The 15,506-nt window shown below is 34.7% G+C and overlaps 1 protein-coding gene across 7 annotated transcripts in view; it reads right to left on the bottom strand.

Moving 5' to 3' along the window:
- Positions 1 to 15,506, bottom strand: part of LOC135210146 (glucose transporter type 1-like) — a 372,059-nt gene that overhangs the window by 180,999 nt on the left and 175,554 nt on the right. The gene's annotated exons all lie outside the window — the stretch shown is intronic.

The following is a 15,506-nucleotide window of genomic DNA, read 5'->3' as shown; positions in this document are numbered from 1 at the left end:
TCGATTTCTACATGGAAAACTTTAAACTAAGCAACTGATGAGTCAATTCGAGAAGGGAGGATGGAAAATGAAGGCAGTGATAAATAACGAATAGAAGGAAGGGAGAGGAGTAAAGATTAGCCTTTCATACTTTATGAGAGTACGGGAAATATAAAACTACAGAGGCAAATAAATTCAATAAAGAAAGAAAATGAAAGTTACTTATTAGAATCTGATGTTTTCAAGGGTCCCATCTGAGAAACTTTCCTGATACGATTCTCTTTCAAGAATAAATGCGCTGTCTCAAAAAAAATTAATAGACTAAATAGATAGAATACTTAAATACACATCAAAATGCTTCTCAGCTTCAATGTTTATTTTGCTCTTTAAAACGAAAAGTAGAATTTTATGTTCATAAAATGATACGACTATAAAGGGTTATGACCAAAAAATAATTATATTTTAAATGCTATGAACACTCTCTCTCTCTCTCTCTCTCTCTCTCTCTCTCTCTCTCTCTCTCTCTCTCTCCACCACCACCACTTCGTGTATATGTATGCATACATATGAGAGTAAATAAAAAAATATATGTACTTAAATGTATACAAGCGCAGCGTTGAGTAAAAAAAACTATATGGTACATTGTATTATGGAGGTGTGTATATATGTGCGTACATATATGAAGAGAGAGAGAGAGAGAGAGAGAGAGAGAGAGAGAGAGAGAGAGAGAGAGAGAGAGAGAGAGAGTCGTGTAAATACTAATGAAAGAACTATAAAGATGCTTATAAGATTATAGAAATACAGATAAAAGGCAATGCAACAGTAACTCTTGAAAGATAAGAATCATAATTCTGTTTGGAAGAAGGCAAAATTGGAAACTATAATATGAAAACACAAAGGCTTAATAATGAAAATTCTATTTAATAAGTTGATTATTCTTTCATGAACGAATTAAGGAAACTCAGTTACATCATCACTGTTTTATATTGCCTTCCCTCTTCAACTTCTTTCCTATTTTGTTCTCGTTTCCCTTAATAGTAAACGAAAAGCAACCAAAAAGCAAAAGAAAAGCTGATGTGTCCATCCTACCTGTTGATCTCAGTCTCAAAAGTAATAGTTTACATAGGTAAGTCATGAGAATGAGGTGTCAACAATATCATTTTATTATCTCTAGATTAAAACATTTAATCTTCCTTCAAAATTCACATGTAATAAACCTGAAAAACACACATAATATTCTCTTACTGTGTTACCGATTACCGATCCGTATATATGAAATATTTAGAAACTGATGTTTACCAACTCCCTTACATGTGATTGAATATTTTAAAAATTAACATATACAGGAAAATCAGTCCTAAAAGCAAATATTCTTTAGGGAATAATATATTCGAATGTTAAATTAACATTGAATGAAAGTTTAAGACTAAAATTCATCTGTTTTATTTGTTTAGCCTCGTTTTCCTTGATCTGGCCTTTCAGTACAACCTAGCAAATTTGTGTCAACAGAAGATGAGACCAACCTTAGAGTAACAAAATCAGTTTAGGCACTGAAAAGTGTGTGTGTGTGTGTGTGTGTGTGTGTGTGAAACAAGGTGGAATTAGGAACACGACTGCCCAAAGCAAGCTAGTTTCGCACGAAAAGTGTTATTGGACTTTCCCCTAAAGTGACGACACTCACTTCCCCAACTGGGGACTAACTGTTCCACGGTCTTCAAAAAATAGAAAAGTATTCAACTAAAAGGATAGAAATACATCGAGACAAACACTGCATATTTAGAAAGAAGTTTCCAAAAGATCTTGCCTTGTGGAGTTAACAGTGCTTCATAAGAATTTAGTTGGAAAGATTCTGGATGTTATTTTTTCTTGGTTTTGAGTGGAGCAGTAAGTTTTATTTGGAATAAGTTGATCCAAGAAGGATTTTACCAAGACAAACCTATATAGGTACAAAAGAGGGTGTCAGTATTCCTAATATATCTACAATATCTTTTGGAACAGTGCAAAAATATATTCCATGCTGGATCTGTTTGCCATGGAGACAATTACTCTAGAGAACTTATGCTGGTATGGAAGGGGCTCACGCGGTAAAAAGAGATGTAGGAGGGTCATGGGAGCTGAAAACATACTGAAAAACTGCCTAGTTGCTAATGCATTTTTCTAATAGGAAGCAATTCTTCCGAGGACCTTGGTGGCACTGATGATCATGAAACTTTCTTTTTAATGCAATTAAACCTTCCTACTTGAAGTCGAAAAGGTCAGCTGTTGCTATAGTAGATTCACATCAACTGTGCATTTGATGTCTAGGCCAGTCCCTTACGAGCTGTTGATAAGCCAGTCACAGGGCTGGAAACTCTCAGTCTCTCTCGAGAGTTCACATTTCAAAAGTATCCCTCAGGAGAGGTGGAACATACATCCTGTCTATGTGAACTCTCGAGAGAGACTGGGAGTTTCCAGCCCTGTGATTGGCTTATCAACAGCCAATCAGGAGCGTCGTAAGGGACTGGCCTAGACATCAAATTCACAGTTGATGTGAATCTACTATAGTGGGTTTAACTTAGCCTGACCATCCAGCTAAGGAAAGGATCAAAGTGACTTGGGAACACATTTCCTCTCTCATGCACTTTTCACCTTATTTCTGGCAAAATCTCACGAGCCATTACTTCCCGGATCAGTGCAGTAAAAACGAAGCTACTCATACAGACAATTAATATAGAAGTGGAGATCATGAAGAGGGACATAAAGTGAGTGAAATATGGAAATCAGTATTTTTGAATGACATGTGGATATCAACAATTCTAAGTGAAATATGGATATCAATATTTGAGTTAAAGACCCACAAGTTCAGCTTGAGACAAGAAAAAATAGTTTGAAATTATGTTTACAGAAGAGAAATCTGGGTTCATTAAATCTTATGATATGTTTTACTACAGAGGTAAAATCAGTGTCACCCCCTAAAATATAAGAAAGTGAATCAAAAACAGGATGGTTAGAACAAGGTTATGATTCATAAGCCAGAAAACCCAGTAGGTCCCCAAGGGTTGTGATTCATTAGCAAGAAACAAAACTTTTATCTCGGAGATTTTTTTTTGTAATTGATTAAATACAAATAACATCTGATACCATAGTATTCATATTGGAAGGATATCGTTTTTATACTACTGTGATCCCAATTCAATATTCCAATAATCAACAAGTCTAATATAAAGATGATATTCGAGGATGTCCGTGGAAAAAAAATAAGCGAGAGAGAGAGAGAGAGAGAGAGAGAGAGAGAGAGAGAGAGAGAGAGAGAGAGAGAGAGAGAGAGAGAGAGAACAATTAAATTATTTCAAATTATCAGATATTAACTGGGTTATCAAGGAAGTTTATCAAAGCTACACAATAACAAAGAATGACAATAAATAAGGAAAATGTTACTGTTGTGAAACTTAAAGCATCAATAAGAAAAGACTGGCAAAAAAGGAAAGTTAAATTCACTGGGAGGAGGAACTCTTACAAAAATAAACAAAAGGACATTCAAAAATTACTCCACCTTTTAAAAATGTTTAAAAATCACATGGCTACTAAAACTACTACTAATGATATCACTTAATTACTACCACATCCACTATTACCACTACCTTTCTAGCCACATAGAAGAGAAATAAAAGAAGATGAGGGAGTAGCAAAGAAATGGACAAGGTATATATAACTCTGGTACATAAAAAGATAAGGCGAAGTTTCCACTCGAAGGCAAAGCCAAAGTTCAAATTTGGAAAAGGGGAGGAATGAAATCTGAGACATCGAGTGATGCGGTAGGAACTGAATACAAGATACTAATGAAAATTTCCCTCTGTCAGTGTGTGCACACACTCTTCCTCGTTAGGTGCTCACACATTCTTCTGTTGTCAAAAGATAAAAACTAAATATCGACTCATTGCTTTCAACAGCACGTAACCCAACCATTCACTCTCTCGAATTCTAAATCCCTTGATGTCTGCCTTATGAAAGACAAAATTGATTGAATCAATCTAGTCTTGTGAGGTCTTATGTTTCTTTTCTTACAACAAATACTAGAAATTTTACCTGTACTGCTTTAGCATACACATCCAATTATAAGTGAGAATGGGATTGGGCAACGTTCATTCTGTAGATCTTATGGAAACTGTTTTATGTTATCCATTCAACATTTTTTTCATTTTCTTTCAATCTGGGCTGATCAAGCAAATGCCATACTTAGTCTGTGAATTGGATGATAGCAGCACAACAACAGCAGCACAGCAGCAGCAGCAGCAGAAAATGATGGATAATCGTGCTGGGAAATTGAAAAAAATAAAGAAATCCCTCTTCGTTTATTTCATTCTTGTTTCCTTACTAAAAGGTACTGCAACGAACTCAGATCCTCATTCACATACAACTCGAAGCACAACATAATCAACGAAAAGAAAAACATCTGAAAAAGAAGCTTCTCGGGACATGACTTATGGCTCCGTTATTTTTAGCTTAGTCAGACAGACAACTTAAGACGGGTTTGAATAGGTCTTTACAATGGAAACAAAATTGAGATTATCCCAAGACTGAAGGTTATTTTGCGAATTACTTTAAGACATGAATCATTTTAACATAAAAGTTATAAAATAACACTCACTGGCGAACAGGAATACCACACATCACCCTTAGGTCAAAAACTGTTTATGTGAAGCTGTTAAGCTGTAAACTTCAAAGATAGTCAGGGGATTCAGAGAGAAGTCAGTAAAGGGCGATCACTCAAAGCTCAAAAAGGAGGGATGGATAAACTTAAAAGAAAAGAGACAGTCCCCTCCAGCCACACTTCAGAAATAAAAGGAATAGTCATGTAAAGCTCTTGGGAGGTCTGCATGTTCACTGTACATCCAGCTGCCTCACAATTACCACACGCAGCACCACGGAACACTTAGCTCTCTCAATGCATTCTTTGGCCAATCACAGATTCAGAGTGCTGTGATGAAATCAGCAAAAAAAAAAAAAAAAAAAAAAAAAAAAAAAAAAAAAAAAAAAAAAAAAAAAAGTGGCAGAACCCATCATTTGGTGTGACGTGAAAGATACAGAAGCAAACTTCTTGGGGGAACATACCTGCGATACTTTCCAATAAACAACACGTCTGCGTTCTTTTGTTCACATATAAAAAAGAATAAAGAAAATCTTGGATAAGGAATAATTCCTGTATAAACACAACTCTTATTTCTTTCTCTTAATTCTTTTGCTCTGATTCATCATAAGCCGCCATCACCATCACCACCATCACCACCACCACCACCACCAACTCCACCACCATCTCGATCATCGGCATCTGTCTTGTGTAAGCACGCATGGCACTGACACAAAAGGCAGGCACAGCCATCATCCATTATCACGCGAACATACCAAAAGGAAAAAATAATAAGTCATTATACCGCAGATCCGCATCAAATTCAGAATTAGACCGCCGCAGGCACTCAGACAGACGACACCCTCACATGTCCCACCCACCAATAATAATAATAATAATAATATAATAATAATAATAATAATAATAATAAAAATAATACTAATAATAATAATAATAATAAAGATTCTTTGATCAATATTTGACAGACAGTGCTACAAGGGATTTAGTTTAGTCATCTCTTACTCTCTAATTGCTGCCAAACACACTCAATGGAAAAGACGTCATGAAAAACGAAGTCCATTTTCAACACGATTTTGGTCATCTCTCTCTCTCTCTCTCTTTCTCTCTTTGCAGGCCCGAGGAACTGAGCCAAATGCCGATTACCTTACAAATCCGAAAGGCAGAAACAAGCACAGATTCACTGCTGTAATGAATGAATGACTGTCCTTACAACAAAATGCCAAAAATGCACTTGTATTCAATCATCCCTTCCATTGGATATTAAATAGAAAGTCTTTCAGGACAAAAATGATCAGCGACATAAGCAGTAATTAAAAACATATTGTACATGATATCTAGTCAGTCAATTAGTGTGATGTACTTAAATGCTACAATTGACAAAAAAAAAGGCCAAACCATATTTAAAAATTAAAAACAATAACGCACAACCTTTTTGTTTTTTGTTTTTTAGAAATTATTTTACAACCTTTATTTATTATTTCACTTTAAACTCTTGTGCCACAGCAAGGATTAAACCGAGACACTGACACACATCATCACCTTCAAAGGGGAGGCTTCTTAAACCACCTCTACGTCTATGGTAATATTATCGTGAGCAATTTAAATGACACTGAGGGGGAGGGGGGAACATTTACGGAATGAGGAGACACTGCTTAACTTAGTGAGAGGTGGATACAGAAATGGCACACAGTTACATTAAAAAGGGGATATATATATATATTTATATAACTAGGGACTCGTTTAATAAACACGGCAGGAAATATTCATATCAATTTACAATGAGGGGGACTTTTTTTTTGACAGGGGAGTGCATTTAAATGTTTTCGTTAAATTCAGCAATATACATGGGGGGAAGACAAAAATACACCAAGGATATAATGGTAGAGGACCTTCCATTAAAGATGTGAAAAGAAAATCCACTGAAGCCTTATTATTTTTGAAGTCATTTAGCCTGCGACTTCAAGGAATGAATCTAGAACAAAATCTACTCTATTTTCAGTTACCGGACAAAAATAAAACCCTAATGAGTTACAAGAATATGTTTTGTATTGTAGTTAGAGTCCGTTTCACAAAAATAACGATTTAATGTAATGATGTCATTATTTATATATATATATATATATATATATATATATATATATATATATATATATATATATATATATATATATATATATATATATATATATATATATATAATATATATATATATATATATATATATATATATATATATATATATATATGTATATATATTATACTATATATACATATACATATACATATAATATATAGCATATACATATATATAAATATCATATATAATGTATATATACATATGTATATATATAATAAAATAAAATAAAAAAATAAAAAAAAACAATGAGGATTTTAAGTTTTCAAATAAAAACGTAAAAATGAAAAATACCAAACGAAACAGAACTATTTCCTGACGTCCAGAAAATCAAGCATTTGTACTCGGCAGATCAAATAAGCAGTTAAATTACTCGAACAAAAACAACAGTTACGGGTCAGAGATTCCCTAAAAGAAGACAGATTAAAGAAGAATTTGCTGGAAGAGACGCCAAGATGATGTCAGTTGCAATGAGGGTATAAGGTGCCATCAAAAATTGCTGACGTGGGGGAGAGAGAGAAAAAAAAAAAAAAAAAAAGACAAAATACAAGCAAACCAGTCCCAGAGGGAAAAGCGAAGGGGCCACACACACACACATAAACATCTTGCCATAAAGAACACCACACTGACACAATCAAGAAAAGAAAGACGAAGCGGAAACTCAAAAAGGAAGAAAACAACACGAACAACCAAAGACATTTAAGGAGCTTAAAATCTCGGGGGAGGTTAAACGAGTGGAAAGGAATCGAGTGGATTGGTATAGCAGTTATTATCTTCATATTTTTAAAGATATTTTTATTCGTAGGAAAGATCAGAGGGCAGAATAAGCTGAAGATATGTTTGCGAAGGCTTTGGGTTAATGAAGACAGGAAGGAAAGATGAATAAGCTGCTAGGCGCCCTGGATGGCTCTCCACCAATCGCAACATGCAATCACTGTTTCACTCGTGGTATCTGGGAGACCAGATTGCCATAGGCATAAAGAAATGTATGTGTATGAGTTAAATAAAAAATATATTCATATTTTTAATAAGAATTTTGACGTGTGCGTTATACAAATAATAAACATGTATATACAAAAATATGTAGACATATATATATATATATATATATATATATATATATATATATATATATATATATATATATAATATATACACATACATACATAGACTCATCATTCTCTCTCTCTCTCTCTCTCTCTCTCTCTCTCTCTCTCTCTCTCTCTCTCTCTCGCTCTATACAGTCTCTTCTCTCTCTAAGATTACAAATTAATGTGTATCTAACTGAAGTATGCTCCCCTATGTTAGTTCTATTATAGATAACCTCATCCCAGTGGTACTTCTTTGACTTGTATATTTGTTGTTTGCTTCTGTCCTGGTGTAGGTTATAGTATATACGCCCTATTTCCACTGTCCTTTTGCTTCTAAAACAAATCCTGCAAGTCTACATTCTTGGTCATATTAATGCTACAAGCAGACTCCTTTTTCACCCTAGAAGTATATATCTATAATTCAATCTGTCCATTTCTTTTTCTCTTCTTTGTGACATCTCATCTTTTATATCTGAAATGAATGATAAAGTTTTCCCTTTCCAATAGTCTGGCCTTTTACCACGAAGCGATATGCAGTAATGTAAATTCTACTAATTCTCTATATTTTATTTTTTGACCCCTGGAAAACTTCATGAACTCTTTTCACTAAAGGTCACTCATTATTCATCCTGTCTGCATGTTTGAGATTTTTGGTATATATTCTAATTATCGGTCTGTGTCAGGCATCTGAGCAGGACTAATGAATCCCGAAACAAAATGTAAGAAGGAGAATTCCCTAATCCAAGAGTAAGGGGTGAGAAGGTAAACTGACATTCCTGAGTTCAAAGCGTCTGCATTTATTCCCAGAAGAAACTGACCCAGAGCTGGCGGCGACATGTTGTAAATACAGTTTTGGACAGAAATGTTAAAACCACTATCTGCAGCTGCAAGATAAGTAGAGATGACAAAATGAAGAAATAATCGGTCCTATTTGCAGCATTTGATTAAAAACTATCATGAGGAGCTCCCACTCGCCTGTCACAGAAACAAATACCTACAGCATAACAACTGACTGATTGTTCAGAGTATCAAAACTGAACCTAATTTCTTTGCAGCAGGCTTTGTAAGGCCAGTGCCGCAACCTTAGTATAATATCCCTTAATACTCATAAGTTAAAATTGGTAATTGATCTGAAGGTTTTCAGTTACAACTTAAAGAAGTTAGACCTGAGAGCTACCAGCAATAAGGTTTTGGAACCATTAAACAAATCACATTTTACCCTGATCAATCAGAAGCTACGTGCACCTAAGAAAAGCAAATATGAAACATCTAAGAAAAGCAAATATGAAAAGAATACAGATAGAAAAATCATGATACCTTGTCATGGTCAGTATCATACGACCAAGTATGAATACAATAATATGGAATTTGAAGTGAGCCACTAATCAAGAGAGAGAGAGAGAGAGAGAGAGAGAGAGAGAGAGAGAGAGAGAGAGAGAGAGAGAGAGAGAGAGAGAGATACTCTTACTATCACACACAAACAACGTTGCTAATCTTACACTACCTCAGACAACCATTAAATTTGGAATATATAATCAATATTCTAAACTTTTTTTTTCCTGTCCACTTCATCTTCCTTAAATTACATTTTAGTCTTTCGGTGAGGCGTTGAAATTGAAATATCTGAGGGCTATGAAATGAGAGACGAGTGAGTCAGAAACCTTAAACCATCCCCTCAAATGGCTTCTACGAGGGTACTACGTGGAAGAAAGAAAATTCGTGTGTATTGATTTCAGACGTTGTATGAATTCTCGTACAGCTGGTTGCAATTTCTCCATTATACAACTACGCGTCTTGAGCATTTAATTAAAGGTATCAAATTACTACTTACTGTTTCTTCCATCTTTGTTCTTGAAAGCAACGAAGGTATAAATAAGATAAAACCTGTGCTAAACGACATCTTTTTTAAACATTATGTCTGCAGTTCTCTAGATGGAATAGCGAGGGCTTTCAGAACTGACTACTGTGAACTCCTCTTTTCTTACCCTTTGTTTCCTTCACGCCTGGCTACGTCACGAAAGCAGGTTGCCCCTCACGTCGGCCTCTTCGTTACAAAATTTCGAAACGTTGTATTAGGTGCTAATGCAGCCAACTGTACATTTTCATGTTACTTGAGTGGAAGAGAACTGTGCATTTGTATGTTACTTAAGTGGAACAGAAATGTGCACTTGTATGATACTCCAGTGGAACAGAAATGTGCATTAATATGATACTCCAGTGGAACAGAACTGTACGTTTGCATGTTACGTAAATGGGATAAAATGGGACAGAAAAGACAGCATGAAAGAAGCTTAATAACTTTAGCCTGTAGAGCAGTTTTCGGCCCCCAAACTCCAAAAGGCTTTGTTTACTAGTTAAGTAGAGTGTTTGGAGAGAGTGCCCTGACTATTAAACATCGAAGATCTGTCCCGTTCTAGTTGGGGTAACCTGATAGCTAGATGTCTAATTCACTTGTAAAAAATAATATATAAATCAAAAAGAAAAACAGTCAAGAACACAATGAAGGCAAAAAGCAATTAACATCAACATCCCTTTCCAAGTCTATGTCATCTGTAGGATTTTCCTTACACGTACCTGTCTGTGTGTATTATACATACATACATATATTATAAATATATATATATATATATATATCATATCTATATATATTTTAAGATAATATATATATATGTGTGTGTGTGTGTGTGTGTGTGTGTACGGATGTGTGTAGGTGTGTGTAAGAGAGAGCTATACACACAACACTTAAAGAGCAAAATAAGGTTAAAAACTGTTAGAAGCAAATATAAAAATTCTATATCTAGTACCCGATGTCGTTAATCGATTTCCACAGCATACGCAACACCTCAGCTATAACCACAGATGTTCAATAAATAAAAAAGGTGGAAAAATAAAGGACTCAAGTGAAATATTAAGAAAAATTGAACAAAAGTGTCATCGGAACAAGCTCAAATATAAAGAGAGAGAGAGAGAGAGAGAGAGAGAGAGAGAGAGAGAGAGAGAGAGAGAATAGGTGTTCTAGACAAGCAGGTGAAACAGCAAGTGAAAAGGCAGGTGCAAAAGTGATTAGATAAAATTTCTTCTAAATTTCACAAATCGTTCTGATTTTTCCATTACATTGAAAATCTTGTAAATAACATTATTTGTTACATCCAAACAAAATATCAAATCTCTTCACAAACTAAAAATCATAAAATTGACATTTCTTGACTACAAATTATAATTACATTTCAATTATCATTATTTAATTCATCATTATTAATAGTTTAACAGTTGAACCTCTTACATAACTGTGCCTGGATTTTGCAGTTTTCAACAAACACATTGTGAAAAATAAAACATTTATGTATAGAATGCATGCATCTGTGCCATTACATAAATGCCCACACACACACACAAGCTAATGCACATCCTATCCTGCCTATATATATAGTGTGATATACACTACTTGATAAGGGTGGGAGTCGCCCACCGAAATATAGTCCGTAGCTTTAAACCAGAGTGTTTTAATGGACCTTTTATACTTGAGACTTATCCTGTTTTAACATAAGAATTTATTTACATATACATATATATGTAATATATATACTATATATACAGATATAAACACAGATGCAAACTACATACATATATATATATATATATATATATATATATATATATATATATATATATATATATATATATATATATGCGGAAGGGGAAGCCCCAGACGGGATAAATAACGGGCAGGGTTCAAATGCAGATGTCTGCCTAATATTGGTGTAGTTTCTTCAATGCGACGTTTCAGGGACCAGCCCCATTTTCAAGCTGAAAATTACAATAATAAAATCAAATTACAATAATTATTCATCTAAAAAAAACACTTACAATATATAAAGCAAATTAAAATAACAACAACGAAACTCAAGTAGTACCATTTCCAGTAGAGGAAAAAAAATAAGATAAAAAAAAAGAAAAAACCCAAGGCGTCTCTGTTGTTGACGCCAGGGGCCAGGTACAGATGGGGAGAGGGAGGCAGTTTGGTTGTTCAGTTTCGGAACAATCGTTTTTATGAAGAGCGATTCGAAGACGGCTACCTGCTGCCGAGAAGACGCTTTTGCAAGGATTTTAAAGATGCCAAAATGCAACAGATTATTAGAACTTATTGTCCGGCCATAAAATGTCGGCTGATCCCAACAAACCTGCTGGATCTATTTTTAAATATAAAGACAAGTTAAACCCTCTTATGGCATCTAACACTGTCTATTTATATACTTGTCCTAGATGCGATCTAGGAAAATATATCGGAGCCTCAAGAAGACTTCTTAAGATCCTAATAGATTCCCATAGGGGTGAGTTTCCGTACTAGAGTCAAATTATCATCTGAATTTTCCAGCATCTGTGACCGCACAACGAAATGCAAGAGCAACATTGAATATAATATCTTTAAAATCGTTGCAAAAGCGTCTTCTCGGCAGCAGGTAGCCGTCTTCGAATCGCTCTTCATAAAAACGAATGTTCCGAAACTGAACAACCAAACTGCCTCCCCCACCCACCACCCCTAACCCCCATCCTCCTCTGTACCTGGCGTCAACAAGAGTGACACCTTGGTTTTTTGTTTTTGTTTTTGTCACTCGTCTTCTGTCCTCTACTGGAAACGGTACTTGAGTTTCGTTGGTGTTCCTATTAATTTGCTTTATATATTGTAATAAGTGTGTTTTTAGATGAGTAATTATTGTAAATTGATTTTATTACTGAAACTTTCAGCTTGAAAATGGGGCTGGTCCCTGTAACGTCGCACTGAATAAACTACGCCAATGTGAGACAGACGTCTGCATTTAAAAAACTTGCCGCTATATATATTAGATATATAGAGATATACAGCTAATTAGAGATATTTAACCCTACTATAGATATATATATCTATATATATATATATATATATATATATATATATTATATATAATATATATACCCTAATTTTAACCCTGGAGTTGTATTACTTGCTTTTCTGAGTAATTAATGTACACAATCTTTCATTAATTTCACAAACTGGAACAGAATTAATGTCCAAGTCAAATCACATGCAGAGTCAACTCCAGAGTTACGTCAATCACTGGCCACCACTTTCGCAAAGTCAGCGGAATTCCTAATTCAATTTTATGTAACCAGCATTTTCAACTTAAAATAACTTCTAATCTTAGACAATTTTGGTGATCAACCATACCAGTCAATATACGTGGGTAGTTCACAAATTCAATTATATATACATATATATATATATATATATATATATATATATATATATATATATATATATATATATAAACCGTAAAAGATAGAATTATGCCGACTTGCGTGGAAGACTAGTTTGGTAGGACAGCGGTTCTTCCTGTTTGTATTGTTAACTGTAAAAACGAAGTGCAGCTGGAAAAAGTCTTCTGAATTTTCAATTTTCTTCTTCGTGGCTTTGTGATAACTGTCTCACGTCACGAGAAGAATTTCATGACTCACCTTAGAAGACCTTTCTCATCAGCATACTCGATTTCGAACAATGCATCAGGTCAGAATAAAGTTCACTAAGCCGTCAGACTGTCTAGTACCCAACATTCCTACTACTGCAAAATAAAAGAACTCAGAAAACCGTCTTAAGTCACCTGAATCCAAAATTAAAATGACAGCAGCAAATGTCGACGTAATGATTATAACTCCTTCAACATATTTTCATTTATGGGGAAACATACCAGTGTTATGCAATGGAATACTTTTCCCTAAAAAGCAAACATTACCAAGTGAATCTGAATTTTAGACCAATTATTTCCGTATCAGTGATAGCTTAAAGTAAACATTTCAGGAGTTTGCGTGAGCGTGTCAGTATATATGTACTATACATGCAATGTATGTATGTGTGTATATATATATACATATGAGTATATAAATAATATATATATATATATATATATATATATATATATATATATATTTATATATATACATACATACATAGATATATATATCTCGTACAAGGGGTCAGAGCACAAAGCTCAATTTGCAGGCCGACAGGCTATTATAAAATGCAGTAAATGTAATAATGTCAGCAGCAGCTGTTTCACAAGGTGAGTAACCTTCCTTATGCGCATATTATGGGTTGTTTTAAACACGTTTATAACGGACTTAAAATCCGTTAGTTAAGACACGGTAAGCTCGTCGTCCTCCACTTCAGATAAGCCCTTAATGTTTACATGAACTGCTTTCCTAAAAATTCTCTTTTCCGGCTTCAACTTTGATGAGTTGATAACTTATGTTCTTTCAGAGCTAATAAAATCCCCAATGCAAAGAAAGAATATTTCTCTTCATTAGATTTCACGATTATATAAATCAGAAAAAACTAATGACATCCAAGCTGGTGCAAACAGTGTCGTTTTCTAGCATCAGGTTTAATACTTATTAGTTTACCCAGAGTTTTATCTTGGCTAGAACTAAAACATGGAATAGTCTACCTAGTGCAGTTGTGGAATCTTTTGATCTCCGAATATATTAGGCGGCGCGGAGCAAATTCACTCCTTCTCTCTGCTGCAGACGTCTTCCCATGTGTTTCAAGTGTATCGGTTTTATTTTTCTAATCCTTATCTTTATTGATTTCTAACCTTTTGCAATTGAGTTGGCTCTCTCTGCAGGCGGACTTCCCCTTGAAGCCCTCTTGGGTTTATGGTCAGTTGACTGTTCATAAAGGTTTTCAGCTGAAGATTTAAAGGAAAATAGGAGATAAAGCGTTCAGCTGCGCCAAGTCTCAAACAAATGATCACATGTGGTACTTCGGTTGGTTCAAGCGAAACAGAACTACTGGACGGAAAGTTGTTCTAATTTTGAATTGGCATTATAACAGAACACCAACGGATCATTTCCATTTCTAAAAAGTGTTGGCAATTTGTTCTCTAAGAAAACCGGCCTGGGAACCACCCATCAAACTACTGCAATGTTTCGCATTTTACTCTCAGATTCCAACTGACCTCGTGTTAGGAACAAAATTCCAGGAAAGTTAAAGGGAACTATCTATCTCCTTTCCATTATAACGCCATTCTGACCGAGAAACGGCGCTTGACCGGAATGAATCCAGCAAAGGAGAAGAAATACCTTTTACAGCACAGGAACACTTAATACTAAACGAGTGGCAGTGACAGACTGAACGGAATAACATTTGCAACGTTCCATAATGCTCAAACTGTTTGCTTTCATGAAACGATACTTGTTAACGCTGAATTTCAGTGAAGCCTGAAAACTGAATATAATGTAAACTATATCCCAAAAAGATAGTACCATCTGCATACACTGAAAAAAAAATCACTGCGCATTCATATAAGAAAACCTACGTAAGGGTTATAAAAATGAAACAGGAATAACTTTATAATAAATATGGGAATGAACACTGTTGACGTATGACCTCGAAGTTCTTTCCTGGCAATGATCTAGGAAGCGCCCTCCAGCTAATAACTGCCATCAAATCAAAATCTAGAAATCTATTACATGATTTCTCGCTTTTATCTGCATTTCTGCCATTACTGTTGCTGTTATTAGTACTATTATTAACGTTATCATTTATTCAATCTTTCACAGTCAATGCTGTAAGTTCATATCACTTTAACCCTAACAATTATATTAAACATATCACATCAACGCTTGCATAAACTACTATACA

Source organism: Macrobrachium nipponense, chromosome 39 (assembly GCF_015104395.2).
Source record: "Macrobrachium nipponense isolate FS-2020 chromosome 39, ASM1510439v2, whole genome shotgun sequence".
NCBI lineage: Eukaryota > Metazoa > Arthropoda > Malacostraca > Decapoda > Palaemonidae > Macrobrachium > Macrobrachium nipponense.
This window is presented reverse-complemented; position numbering and strand designations above follow the sequence as displayed.